Source organism: Lagenorhynchus albirostris, chromosome 7, assembly GCF_949774975.1.
Source record: "Lagenorhynchus albirostris chromosome 7, mLagAlb1.1, whole genome shotgun sequence".
In the NCBI taxonomy this organism is placed as follows: domain Eukaryota; kingdom Metazoa; phylum Chordata; class Mammalia; order Artiodactyla; family Delphinidae; genus Lagenorhynchus; species Lagenorhynchus albirostris.
In genome coordinates this window covers 8,806,102-8,818,265 of record NC_083101.1, presented here as the reverse complement: position 1 = coordinate 8,818,265, position 12,164 = coordinate 8,806,102, and the positions used below count along the sequence as shown (strand labels likewise).

Here is a 12,164-nt window from a genome sequence, read left to right as displayed (position 1 = left end):
GAAGCCCAAAGTGAACTGGTAGGATGTAGGGGGACTGAGGGGGCAGGAGAAGTGGAGGCCAGATAGGATCGGCGCCCCTGAGGCTGGGGAGATCAGGAGAGGCAGGCAGGAGGGGCCCTCTGGGAGAGGAGTGGAGGGCGTTTGCCCCACCCACTCGAGCTCAGGAAGCCTGCTGGGCTCCCAGGTGAGGTCCCCTGCCCTCTGAGACCAGGGGTGGGGGGCACGCCTGGGCTCCTTCTGTTCCTTGAGCCTAAGCTCCACGCCCACCGCCCCCAGGGCCTTTTCCAGCCCTGTGGATCCTGAGCATTGCCCCTGCCCACCACACAAACCTCACCCTTGCTTAAGCCCCGCCCTCCACAGTCAAGGCCTCCCCCCTTTTTTTCTTTCTCTTTTCTCTCCTCCTCTTTTTTACTATTGTGGTACTGATGTACCTTCTGGTTGTTGATTCATCTATATTTTAATTTTTCTATTTTTCCTAACATATATGTTAGTTTCCTAGTCTAATTTTATTTTTTACTTTGTTACTGCTGTGATTTTTGCCACCCCAGGTGGCTTGTGGGATCTTGATTCACAAACCTGGGGCTGGGCCAAAACTCCTGCGGTGGGAGCTCTGAGTCCAAACCACTGGACTAATAGAGAACCTCAAACCCCAGGGAATATTCATAGGAGTGAGGTCTCACAGAGTTCCTCATCTCAGCACCAAGACCCAGCTCTATCCAATAGCCTACAAACCCCAGTGTTAGAAGCCTCAGGCCTAACAACCAGTAAGACAAGAACACAATCCCACTCATTAAAAAAAAAAAAGAGAGAGATGGCAAACAAACATGTCACAGATGAAGGAGCAAGGTAAAAACCTACAAGACCAAATAAATGAAGAGGAGATAGGCAGTCTACCTGAAAAAGAATTCAGAGGAATGATAGTAAAGATGATCCAGAATCTCGGAAATAGAATGGAGGCACAGATTGAGAAAACACAAGATATGTTTAACAGAGATCGAGAAGAACTAAAGAACAAACAAACAGAGATGAACAACACAATAACTGAAATGAAAAATACACTAGAAGGAATCAATAACAGAATAACTGAGGCAGAAGAACGAATAAGTGAGCTGGAAGACAGAATGGTGGAAATAACTGCTGAGGAGCAGAATACAGAAAAAAGAATGAAAAGAATGGAAGACAATCTCAGAGACCACTGGGACAACACTAAATGCACCAACATTCAAATTATAGGAGTCCCAGAAAAAGAAGAGAAAAAAGAAAGGGTCTGAGAAAATATTTGAAGAGATTATAGTCGAAAACTTCCCTAACGTGGGTAAGGAAATAGTCACCCAAGTCCAGGAAGCACAGAGAGTCCCATACAGGGTAAACCCTAGGAAAAACACACCAAGACACATATTAATCAAATTAACAAAAATTAAATTCAAAGAAAACATATTAAAAGGAGCAAGGGAAAAACAAAAAATAACATACAAAGGAATCCCCATAAGGTTATCAGCTGGTTTTTCAGGGAAAACTCTGCAGGCCAGAAGGGAGTGGCAGGATATACTTAAAGTGATGAAAGAGAAGAACCTACAACCAAGATTACTCTACCCAGCAAGGATCTCATTCAGATTTGATAGAGAAGTCAAAAGCTTTTCAGACAAACGAAAGCTAAGAGAATTCAGCACCACCAAACCAGGTTTACAACAAATGCTAAAGGAACTTCTCTAAGTGGGAAACACAAGAGAAGGAAAAGACCCACAAAAACAAACCCAAAACAATTAAGAAAATGGTAATAGGAACATACATATCGATAATAACCTTGAATGTAAATGGATTAAATGCCCCAACCAAAAGACACAGACTGGCTGAATGGATACAAAAAAAAAAAAGACCCATATATATGCTGTCTACAAGAGACCCACTTCAGACCTAGGGACACATACAGACTGAAAGTGAAGGGATAGAAAAAGATATTCCATGCAAATGGAAATCAAAAGAAAGCCAGAGTAGCAATACTTTTATCAGATAAAATAGACTTTAAAATAAAGACTGTTACAGGAGATAAGGAGGGACACTACATAATGATCAAAGGATCAATCCAAGAAGAAGATATAACAATTATAAATGTTTATGCACCCAGCATAGGAATCAATACATAAGGCAAATGCTAACAACCATGAAAGGAGAAATCAACAGTAACACAATAATAGTAGGGGACTTTAACACCCCACTTACACCAATGGACAGATCATCCGAACAGAAAATAAATAAGGAAACACAAGCTTTAAATGACACAATAGACCAGACAGATCTAATTGATATTTATAGAACATTCCACCCGAAAGTGGCAGAATACACTTTCTTCTCAAGGGCAAATGGAACAGTCTCCAGGATAGATCACATCTTGGGTCACAAATCAAGCCTTGGAAAATTTAAGAAAATTGAAATTATATCAAGCATCTTTTCTGACCACAACGCTGTGAGACTGAAAATCAATTACAGGAAAAAAAACGTAAAAAACACAAACACATGGAGGCTAAACAGTGCACTACTAAATAACCAAGAGATCACTGAAGAAATCAAAGAAGAAATATAAAAGTATATAGAAACAAATGACAATGAAAACACGATGACCTAAAACCTGTGGGATGCAGCAAGAGCAGTTCTAAGAGGGAAGTTTATAGCAATACAGTCTCACCTCAAGAAACAAGAAAAATCTCAAATAAACAATCTAAATCTACACTTAAAACAACTAGAGAAAGAAGAACAAAGAAAACCCAAAGACAGTAGAAGGAAAGAAATCATAAAGATCAGAGCAGAAATAAATGAAATAGAAACAAAGAAAACAATAGCAAAGATCAATAAAACTAAAAGCTGGTTCTTTGAGAAGATAAACAAAATTGATAAATCCTTAGCCAGACTCATCAAGAAAAAAAGAGAGAAGACGCAAATCAATAAAATTAGGAATGAAAAAGGAGAAATCACAACTGACACTGCGGAAGTACAAAGGATTATAAGAGACTACTACAAACAACTATATGCCAATAGAATGGACAACCACAAAGAAATGGACAAATTCTTGGAAAGGTACGATTTTCCAAGACTGAACCGGGAAGAATTAGAAAATATAAACAGACCTGTCACAAGTAATGAAATTGAAACCATAATTAAAAATCTTCCAGCAAATGAAAGTCCAGGACCAGATGGCTTCACAGGCGAATTCTATCAAACATTTAGAGAAGAGCTAGCACCCATCCTTCTCAAATTCTTCCAAAAAATTGCAGAGGGAGAAACACTCCCAAATTCATTCTACAAAGCCATCATCGCCCTGATACCCAAACCAGAAAAAGATATCACAAGAAAAGAAAATTATAGACCAATATCCCTGAAAAACATAGATGCAAAAATCCTGAACAACATACTAGCAAACAGGATCCAACAGCACATTAAAAGGATCATACACCATGATTAACTGGGATTTATCCCAGGGAGGCAAGGATTCTTCAATATATGCAAATCAATCAATGTGATATACCACATTAATAAATTAGGGAATAAAAACCATATGATCGTCTCAATAGATGCAGAAAAAGCTTTTGACAAAATTCAACACCCGTTTATGATAAAAACTCTCCAGAAAATGGTCATAGAGGGAACCTACCTCAACATAACAAACGCCATATGTGACAGACCCACAGCAATCATTGTACTCAATGGTGAAAAACTAAAAGCATTTCCACTAAGATCAGGAACAAGACAAGGATGTCCACTCTCGCCACTCTTATTCAACATAGTTTTGGAAGTCCTAGCCACAGCAATCAGAGAAAAAAAAAAGAAATAAAAGGAATACAAATTGGAAAAGAAAAAGTAAAACTTGTTGCTGTTGACATGATACTATACATAGAAAATCCTAAAGATGCCACCAGAAAACTGCTAGAACTAATCAATGAATTTGGTACGGTTGCAGGATACAAAATTAATGCACAGAAATCTCTGGCATCCCTATACACCAACAGTGAAAAATCAGAAAGAGAAATTAAGGAAACACTCCCATTTACCACTGCAACAAAAAGAATAAAATACCTAGGAATAAACCTGCCTAAGGAGGTGAAAGACTTGTACTCAGAAAACTATAAGACACTGATGAAAGAAATCAAAGATGACATAAACAGATGGAGAAATATACCATGTTCTTGGATTGGAAGAATCAATATTGTGAAAATGACTATACTACCCAAAGCAATCTACAGATTCAGTGCAATCCCTATCAAAGTACCAATGGCATTCTTCACAGAATTAGAACAAAAAATTTTACAATTTATATGGAAACACAAAAGACCCCGAATAGCCAAAGCAATCCTGAGAAAGAAAAACGGACCTGGAGGAATCAGGCTCCCTGACTTCAAACTGTACCACAAAGCTACAGTAATCAAGACAGTATGGTACTGGAACAAAAACAGAAATATAGATCAATGGTACAAGGTAGAATGCTCAGAGATAAACCCACACACATATGGGCACCTAATTTACGACAAAGGAGGCAAAGACATACAATGGAGAAAAGATAGCCTCTTCAATAAGTGGTGCTGGGGAAACTGGACAGCTACATGTAAAAGAATGAAATTAGAACACTCCCTAACACCATACACAAAAATAAACTCCAAATGGATTAAAGACTTAAATGTAACACCAAGCACTATAAAACTCTTAGAGGAAAACATAGGGAAAACACTCTTTGACATAAACCACAGCAAGATCTTTTTTGATCCACCTCCTAGAGTAACGGAAATAAAAACAAAAATAAACAATTGGGACTTAATAAACAAATGGGACTTAATAAAACTTAAAAGCTTTTTCACAGCAAAGGAAACCATAAACAAGACAAAAAGACAGCCCTCAGAATGGGAGAAAATATTTGCCAATGAAACAACAGACAAAGGATTAATCTCCAAAATATACAAACAGCTCATGGAGCTCAATATCAAAAAAACCAAACAATCCAGTTAAAAAATGGGCAGAAGACCTAAATAGACATTTCACCAAGGAAGACATACAGATGGCCAAGAGGCACATGAAAAGATGCTCAACATCACTAATTGTTAGAGAAATGCAAGTCAAAACTACAATGAGGTATCACCTCATGCCAGTTAGAATGGCCATTATCAAAAAATCTAGAAACAATAAATGCTGGAAAGGGTGTGGTGAAAGGGAAGCCTCCTGCACTGTTGGTGGGAATGTAAATTGATACAACCACTATGGAAAACAGTATGGAGTCTCCTTAAAAATCTAAAAATAGAACTACCGTATGACCCAGCAATCCCACTACTGGGCATCTACCCTGAAAAAAACATAAATCAAAAAGACACATGCACCCCAGTGTTCATTGCAGCACTGTTTACAATAGCCAGGACATGGAAGCAACCTAAGTGTCCATCGACAGATGAATGGATAAAGAAGATGTGGCACATATGTACAATGGAATATTACTGAGCCATAAAAAGAAACAAAATTGAGTTATCTGTAGTGAGGTGGATGGACCTAGAGTCTGTCATACAGAGTGAAGTTAAGTCAGAAAGAGAAAAACAAATACTGTTTGTGAACGTATATATATGGAATCTAAAAAAAAAAAAAAGATACTGATGAACCTAGTTGCCGGGCAGGAATAAAGAGGTAGACATAGAAAATGGACTTGAGGACATGGGGTGGGGGGCAGAAGCTGGGGCGAAGTGAGAGTAGCATCGCCCCAATGTATAATAGTTGGCTGGTGGGAAGCAGCAGCATAGCACAGGGAGATCAGCTGGGTGCTTTGCGATGACCTAGAGGGGTGGGATAGGGAGGATGGGATGGAGGCTCAAGAGGGAGGGGATATGGGGACATGTGTATGCATATGGCTGATTTGTTTTGTTGTGCAACAGAAACTAGCACCGTATTGTGAAGCAAGTATACTCCAATAAACATCTATTAAAAAAAAAAAACTTTGCCAAATGGGAAGTTTCCATCTCTCTCTCACCTTCCAGCCTTGTACAAGGCAACACTTGCCTGCATTTCTGCCAAACTGCTGCTCCCTTAAGCATCCCTGTGTGTTCCTACCTCCAGGCCACTGCTCGTGCATTCTTTTGCTTCTGGAGCCTCTCCAGCCCCATTTCTGCTGGTTGAAATCCTTCAAGACTCGTTTCTATGACCACCTCTTCCTGGTTCCTCCTTCCCATAGTGGAGTTTGTTTTCTCCTTCCAGAGCACTCTCATAGTGTTTCTGACCCTTCCTTGCCTTAGCCAGCCTTTTCCATGGCTCAACCAGGTTGAACAAATTGGGGTGTACATTGGGTACCTGGCTCCTCACCCACACAGACCAACTCTGGACCCAGGATGGGCCCTTGGCAAACTTCTGTTCAAGGACCAATCACATCCTCCTGGCCCTGCTCTTGGGACTTTGTGGGAATGTCTCCTGGGGTTGCCATGAGCAGATTTTTTTTTTTAATTAGCAAAATTTTTGGAAATACATGATTAAAATTGTCCTACAAGATTATGCATTGTGTATGTATGTATGCATGTGAATGTATGTATGTGCATATGTGTATGTGCATATAAACTGTTAATAATTTTTTAAAAGATAAAATCATGACTCATACAAGTATAAATGAATACTTGTCAAATATTTTATTTAACTCATTAATTAGTATGAGAACCAGTAAGATATTACAACTGTATTCCAAGAGAACTGAGACTACTACACTTTTATGGTCAGGTAAAGAAGGCTGACATAATCTTTTTTTTTTTTTTTTTTTGCGGTACGCGAGCCTCTCACTGTTGTGGCCTCTCCCGTTGCGGAGCACAGGCTCCGGACACGCAGGCTCAGCGACCATGGCTCACGGGCCCAGCCGCTCCACGGCATGTGGGATCTTCCCGGACCAGGGCACGAACCCGTGTCCCCTGCATCGGCAGACGGACTCTCAACCACTGCGCCACCAGGGAATAATCTTTAAAATGGATAGAAAATTAGTCAGTTTTCCCAGGATGATGATCAGTGGGATTCCATGAGACATCATATGCCTTTATATGGACTGGAATTATTTGCATTACTACGTTTTCTACAGGTTAACATCTATCTGTACAGAGTTTAAAATAGCCTTAGTCAAAGACAGATATGGACGGCTAGCCAGGACACTTACTAAATTTCAAAGTCATAGTTTTCTCTTATGTTACTTATAACAGTCTCCATTGCATCTCATATTTTACATTAGATATATGACTTTGTAGTTTATTTTTCAGAAACCAATAGTTTGTATCTAAAGAGGTAAAAATTACTTATTTTAAAGCACCCTAGTTTCATTCCATACTCAGTCTGTTGAATCCATTGGTCCATAGATTATCCGCAGCACTAAAAATTCTTTCCATACCAACAGTAGACACTGGAATTAAAATAGAATTTTGAGCCAGTTTTAACGTATTTGAAGCAACAGGTTCTTCATTGAAAAGCGTTTCCACGTATCAAGAAATGTTATTTTGTTGAAAAACATTTCCATGTATCAAGAAATGTTATTCTCTCAAGGCAAGGGAACAAGATACCAACGTCCTCATAAAGTAGATTTGGAGGGCCTTATTTTTTTCTTCTATGGAGACAGCTTCCTGTTTTGAACTATTTACCAGAAGAAGGGAATTTTTCATCATTAGTCAAGTATGAGAGCCACATACAGGCTCTCAGAGCATGATAAGGGAAATTTCCAAAAGCAACCTGCTTCTTCAGGTATTTGACCAAGATTTGTGATCTTCGTGACATTTGACCCTGTGGTTTATGGGTTCCATTTATCCCTTGCAGCTGATACTTGCCACCATGAAAATTATTTAAAATCAATATTCAGGGATTTTATTTTTACCTTGTAATTTTAGTTCACTTTGCATATGTGGTTTTGCCCCTTTCTCAATCCTAATGTATATTTTTGCATTTTGCCTTACTTAATAGAGATTTTACCTGTTTTATTGTGATTTTTATAAGATTTAGTTCTTGGGTTTAGTTATCATGTCTATAGGTTAGGTGTTTAGTTATATATATATATTTTTTAAAAAACATAATTCCTAATTTTATCTATTAATCAATTTCTCCTACTCCTGCTCCCCCACTCTGCCCAGTTTTCCTAGTTTCTTGAGTTGAATGTTAAGTTCATTTATATTCATATTGTTTAATTATATAAGAGTTAAAAACCATGCGTTTTTCCTCTCAGTACAGTTTTGACCTCATCACATAGTTTAACGTATAGTGATCTATATGTTCTATATGTTTATGGTTTGTAGATAGTCCATTACCTTGGCTTTTATTTCTTCTTTTACCCAAGAATTATTGGAGTGTTCAAAAATTTCCAAGGAGTTGAATTTTTAAATTGTCATTGTTAGTTTTCTCATTCTTTTGTTCAACAGATCTTTAGGCAGTGTTTTCTCTGTGTCAGGAACCATACCAGTTGCAGGGAATAGTGGAGTGAATACAACCAGCATGGTCACCACCTTCATGGGAGTCTTCATTTGCTGAGGGAACCACAGATATAATCGTACAGATGATCACAATCGTGATAAATATTATGGAAGGGAAATCTCAGGGTGGCCCAATACTTCTAAACTTTACTAGAAGTGAAGTTGCCTGTTGTATTTAGTGAACTTTTCCTTAATTTTATTTCCTTACCTCTTTTCCTGAACATGAATGCTTTTAGTATCTGTTTGACTTAGGTAGGCAGATAATTTGTTTTCTTGCATGTAGTTCTGATGGTTTCTTCCATGTAGTTCTGATGGTTTCTTCCTGAGGCTTCCTGTAAACTCTAAAATCTAAAGGACCCTCAACTCACATGAGGTTTTCAGTTTATGGCTCTACTTGTAATAAAAGTTTAAAACATGTAGAAGTTGGGCTTGCCTGGTGGCACAGTGGTTGAGAGTCCGCCTGCCGATGCAGGGGACACGGGTTCGTGCCCTGGTCCGGGAGGATCCCACATGCCGCCGAGCGGCTGGGCCCGTGAGCCATGGCCGCTGAGCCTGCGCGTCCGGAGCCTGTGCTCCACAACGGGAGAGGCCACAACAGTGAGAGGCCCGCGTACCACAAAAAAACAAACCAAAAAAAAACATGTACAAGTAAATGCTGTTATATTTTGAATAAACAAATCCTATATTTAAAAAATTAAACTTAAAAGAATTTTTCCAGCATAATACATGCACATGAATTTTAAAAATCACTAAGTACTGAAAGTCTTAGTGAAACAACTAACACTCATTGCTCTGTCTCTCCATACCCCATTCATTCCCCCAGAGGCAGACACTCAGAGTTATTTAGTGGTTTCTTCTGGTAATTTCTGCCATGTTTCCATCAATGAGTTTTTGCTACAATTTCTTGATCCACTCACTTTAGACAGTATGTGGTGACTTCTTCGTATGATGGATGTTGGTTTAGTTTTCCTGAACCACCTTTCCTCCTTCTTCAAAAACGCTCATGTTACTATGGTTAAATCTCTTTTATTAAATGAGTATTCATGTTTTAATTATTAGGAATGTGCAACTATGGTTCTCTGTATAGTCAAGTGGTTAACTACGAATAACATGTCTTTTCTGGAATACTCTTTTGTTTCCCCGGCATTTCTAAATCTCTCTCTCTCTCTTTTTTTTTTTCATTAATTTACTTATTTTTGGCTGCATTGGGTCTTCGTTGCTGCGCGTGGGCTTTCTCTAGTTGCGGAGAGTGGGGTCTACTCTTTGTTGCAGTGCGCAGGCTTCTCACTGCAGTGGCTGGTCTTGTTGCAGAGCACGGGCTTTAGGCACGTAGGCTTCAGTAGTTGTGGCTCGCGGGCTCTAGAGCGCAGGCTCAGTAGTTGTGGCGCACGGGCTTAGTTGCTCCGCGGCATGTGGGATCTTCCCGGACCAGGGTTTGAACCAGTGTCCCTGGCATTGGCAGGCGTATTCTTAACCACTGCGCCACCGGGGAAGTTCCTCTAAATCTCTTTTAAGGAAAAATTCTTACTCTAGCTACCACTTATCTACCATATATTTTATATGTATATGTAAATACACACATAAACATATATAATATCTTACCAGATTTTTATATATTGTATATAAATCTTTATTTCATTTAATTTTATTTTTATTATACATAATAAATATATCCACCCACCCCCCCACAAATGTGCTGTTCTGTCAGGTTTTCTATCAAGACTTCTCTTTCTCTGGAGACATCTCTTCTGGGCTTGATAGATGTAGACCAGTCATTCTTGAGTCTTGCTGTTTTTCTGTCATCTCCCTTTACTACTGCTGGACTGGGTCCACTGTTTCCTATATCCCATATCTTCCTGGACTTGGTTTATTCTTTTCATTTTGCTGGGGGAAGTTCTCAAGTAGTATTCAAATGCTTGCATGGGAGATAGATGTTCTGAGCTTTTTTTCATGTCTTCTAGCATGCTGTGCATTCCTATTGAGGAATCTGATGCCATCCTGGATCTCGCTTGTGGGCACATAGTGGAGCCGATGAGTGTAGTTAACCAGTCCCAGCCCTTCTGAATGTGTGTGTGAGTGTGTGTGGGTAGGGATGGAGGGTGGGTAGGAAGTATGTGTGTAGAGAAAAGGTTAACAGAAAGAGGTGTGGCCTGGAGGAGCCTGGTTTTAAATTTAGGAAGCGTGCAAATGTGGCTGCCTTTGGTTGTCCCACTCCACTAAAGAATAGTTGTTGGTTTGAGGTCAATCTTCAGGGTGGTTTTTAGGGACGTCCTCCAGGGCTCGAATCATGTTGGCCTGGTCATGTCTATGTCGGGACACAGATGTCCTGCTGATCAGCTCTGTGGTGCCATGCATAGAGGCACTTGACAGGCTAGGCAGATAGGCCAAACATGCCAGGGGACAAGGGCAATCCCTCAGCTGGGTCCAGAGACCCAGTGGAGGGAGCATTGGGCCCCAGGATGGCTCAGCTGCAGTGTGTGTGAGGATAACATAGGGATTTGTCTGACTGCTGGATGAACATGGTGGCTGCCAAAGGATTCGGTGGGGTTCTAGGTTTCATTAATAAAGAGATGACCTGCCAGCCAAGGGGGTGAGGGGCCTGCTCAACTTTACAATGGGGCAATTCACAACTAGAGTATCTGGTTCTCATCTGGGTATAGGTAGTTCATTTAGTGAATTCCTTATCCTTAAATGTTCATTTCAAATGCCTCTCTCTATACAGCTTTCCTTGACGCTTCCCTCGCCCATAATTTACTTGTTGTTTGTCTGGGTTCTCGGTCTCTATTTACTTACTTACCATGTTGCTATAATATACATTTTTCTCCTCTATTGAATCAAGTTCCCCAAAGATACTCTGACAAGTCACTTAATCCTTGTGATTATGAACCTGAAATAGTGGCAGTAACCCTGGCTCCATTTTCGTCCCTGGGCTTTGTAAAGACCAGATGAGTTGTATGTTAAGGTACTTTACAAACAACAAATGGGAGATGGAGTGATTTCCTGTCCATTTGTTAATGTGATGAATAACAGCCTTAAATTAGCAAGCCAGTTAGGCAGCCGTCATCCCTAGCATCTGTGTAGCATCCCCACCCTGATGTGTCCTGAATTTCTCAATGGAAAAAAAAAAAAAAAAACAGCTTGCTATTTACTCTCCAACTTCTCCATCACTGGGACCTTCCTTTTGGGTTTTTCTTTTGCCTCTCCTCTCTGAAGTCCTTAAGCTGTCACTGCTCAGCTGGGCTGCACCCTCTGTGCACTCCAGAGGCTGCACCCCCTGTGACTCCAGAGGCTGAGGATCAAGGAATTGGCCGACGCAGCCTGAGTTCGCTGGTGCACCAGGCATGGCCTTAGTTTGGAATTTGCAGACCTGGGTCCCAGGAACCCAAAGGGGCTATTTCAGTACAAAAGGCCAGCTTCCCCTGGTGCTGGACAGTCACTGTTCTACTTCTCTCTGCTGTGTGATGGAGCTATTGACCACTGGCCTATCTCAGTCTGACTGATGTGACAGGGCTGCTGGTCCCGGTCCTTGCACAGACCATGGGGTCTCAACACCACACTTGACCAAGGATGCTCCTGGCCTAGGGTCCACACCTCCATTTATTCTCCTGGGCTCCGCCATGGATCTCAGATCCCAGAGGCACTGGCCCTGGAAGCTAAACTTGGGGGTGCCCAACATCAGTCACATGCTGTGCCAAAGCCAGCCCTCTCTGGCTGATC

General features: G+C 40.5%; 1 protein-coding gene across 5 annotated transcripts in view; it reads left to right on the top strand.

Moving 5' to 3' along the window:
• RALGPS1 (Ral GEF with PH domain and SH3 binding motif 1) overlaps positions 1–12,164 on the top strand; it is a 322,342-nt gene that overhangs the window by 163,370 nt on the left and 146,808 nt on the right. The window lies entirely within an intron of this gene.